Genomic DNA, 2,735 nt, shown 5'->3' with positions numbered 1-2,735 from the left:
TTTTGTTCACCACGGATGGTGAGTCCCACCTTTGGAATTTTTCTTTCTCGTTGAAATGTATCTATTCTGTGTATGCTGAAATTTTCCTTAAATGTCTGCCACTGAATCTCTATTGACTTATCCCTTAACCTAATTTGCCAGTTCACTTTAGCAAGCTCTGCTTTCATGTCCCTATAATTACCCTTATTTAAGGTTAAAATACCAGTCTGGGACCCACTCTCCTCTCCCTCAAACTGAATGTAAAATTCAATCATATTATGATCGCTACTACTTTGGGGCAACTTCACTATGAGGTCATTAATTAATCCTATCTCGTTGCACAATGCCAGGTCTAGTAGAGCCTGCTCTCTGGTTGGCTCCAGAACTTATTTTTCCAAGAAATTATCCCAAAAACATTCTATGTACTCCTCATCTAGGCTACCTCTGCCCATCAGAATTTTCCAGTCTATATGGAGATCAAAATCCCCCATAATTATTGCTGTACCTTTCTGACAAGCTACCATCATTTCTTTTTTTATACCCCATCCTACAGTGTGATTAATGTTAGGTGGCCTGTACACCATTCCCACATGTGACTTCTTGCCTGTATTATTTCTCATCTCAACCCAAACTGCTTCTACATCCTGATCTCCAGAACTCAGGTCATCCCTCTCTATTGCGCTAATACCATCATTAATTAACAGAGCTACCCCGCCACCTTTTCCAAGCTTCCTGTCCTTCCTAAATCCCATGTAACCTCCAATATTCACATCCCAATCGATGTCGCCCTGCAGCCATGTCTCTGTAATGACTATCAGATTGTACTTATTTATTCTATTTGTGCTCTCAGTTCATCTGTTTTGTTTCGAATGCTCCATGCATTCAGATACAGAACATTTAGTTTTGTCCTTTTATTATTTTTGTAACCTCTAGCCTTATCTGTTGATTTACTCTTTGATTTGTATGCTCTGTCATTTCCTGTCACAGTCTGTTTATCATTTCCCATATTTATACCTTTCTCTCTTGCCTTGTCTCTCCTCCTTGATTCACCAGATCTACCCAATTTTGATCCCTTGCCCCCACTATTCAGTTTAAAACTGTCTCTACTTCCCGAGTTAGGTGGCTCGCTAGAACATCGGTCCCAGCACTGTTCAGGTGCAGACCGTCCCAATGGTACAGCCACCTCTTTCCCCAGTACTGGTGCCAATGCCCCACGAACCAGAACCCACTACTACCACACCAGTCTTTGAGCCATGCATTAATTTTTCGAATCTTATTTGTCCTATGCCAATTTGCACATGGCTCCGGTAATAATCCAGAGATGATGACCTTTGAGGTTCTCCTACTTAATTTGCTGCCTCGTTCCTCATACTGACTATGCAGAACCTCTATCCTTGTCCTGCCTATGTCGTTGGTACCGACATGGACCACGACAACTGGCTCCTCCCCCTCCCATTGGATGTTTCTCTCCAGCCCTGAGCAGACGTCCTGAATCCTGGCACCGGCAGGCAACACAGCCGTCTGGACTCTTGCTCTTTGCTGCAGAGAACAGAGTCAATCCACCTTACTATGCTGTCTCCTACTACCACTACATTCCTTTTTTTCTCACTCTTGGAGCCGCAAACTTTTTTGTTCATTTTTTTTTACCAGGTGGATGCATGGAGTGGACGGGGCAAGCCCCTGTTCCATTTCCCTGTCCCAAAAATCAATTTAATATTTGGTCCCCAGATAGGGGACGTATCAGATATTAAACAGATAAGAACAGATATCTTTTATTTTTATTTCCAAAATATACTTTATTCATAAAAATCTGCAAAAATTACATTGCCAGACAGTTTCAAACGGCACCAAAAAATACAGCCATTGCAAGGGAGATCAGTTTCCTTCAATACTATCATGAGTTTCTTCACAACCCTTCCATTTCACTCTTGTAATGCCAATTACAGTTTCATATTTACAGTAAATGAAAATATCAACGATACAGTTCGAGGGGTTTCCCATGGATCCAGCCCCTCAGTTCAGCTTGGTGGGGGGACCTTACACTGTAGTCTTTCCCCATTGAGCCTTTGCTGCGGCTGCCCCAACCTTTAGTGCGTGCCTCAGCACGGAGTCCTGGACCTTGGAATGTGCCAGTCTGCAACATTCGGTGGTGGACAAGTCTTTGCACTGGACGACCAGCAGGTTTTGGGCAGACCAAAGGGCGTCTTTCACCGAATTGATAGTCCTCCAGCAGCAGTTGATGTTTGTCTCGGTGTGCGTCCCTGGGAACTGCCCGGAGAGCACAGACTCCTGTGTTACAGAGCTGCTTGGGATGAACCTCGACAAAAACCACTGCATCTCTTTCAACACCTGCTTTGCAAAGACACATTCCAGGAGGAGGTGGGCGACCGTTTCTTCCCCACCACAGCCAACGCGGGGGCACTGTGCGGAGGGGGCGAGACTTCGGGTGTGCATGAAGGATGTGACGGGAAGGGCCCTTCTCACCACCAGCCAAGCTACATCTTGGTGCTTGTTTGAAAGTGCTGCTGATGAGGCATTCCGCCAAATGACTTTGACGGTCTGCTCGGGGAACCATCCGACAGGATCCACCATCTCCTTTTCCCGTAAGGCCTTGAGGACATTCCGTGCAGACCACTGCCTGACGGACCAGTGGTCAAAGGTGTTTTCCTGCAGAAACTGCTCCACGAAGGATAGGTGGTACGGCACGGCCCAACTGCATGAAGCGTTCCGCGGCAATGTGGCCAAGCCCATCCTTC

The 2,735-nt window shown here is 45.8% G+C and overlaps 1 pseudogene; it reads right to left on the bottom strand.

The window, feature by feature from the left end:
* Nucleotides 1–1,591: 1,591 nt before the first annotated feature.
* LOC137364900 (U2 spliceosomal RNA) lies at nucleotides 1,592–1,772 on the bottom strand (annotated as a pseudogene).
* Nucleotides 1,773–2,735: the final 963 nt, after the last annotated feature.

This window comes from Heterodontus francisci, unplaced genomic scaffold (assembly GCF_036365525.1).
Source record: "Heterodontus francisci isolate sHetFra1 unplaced genomic scaffold, sHetFra1.hap1 HAP1_SCAFFOLD_337, whole genome shotgun sequence".
Lineage (NCBI taxonomy): Eukaryota > Metazoa > Chordata > Chondrichthyes > Heterodontiformes > Heterodontidae > Heterodontus > Heterodontus francisci.
The sequence above is the reverse complement of the archived record's forward strand: the minus strand, read 5'-3'. Positions and strand labels throughout refer to the sequence as shown.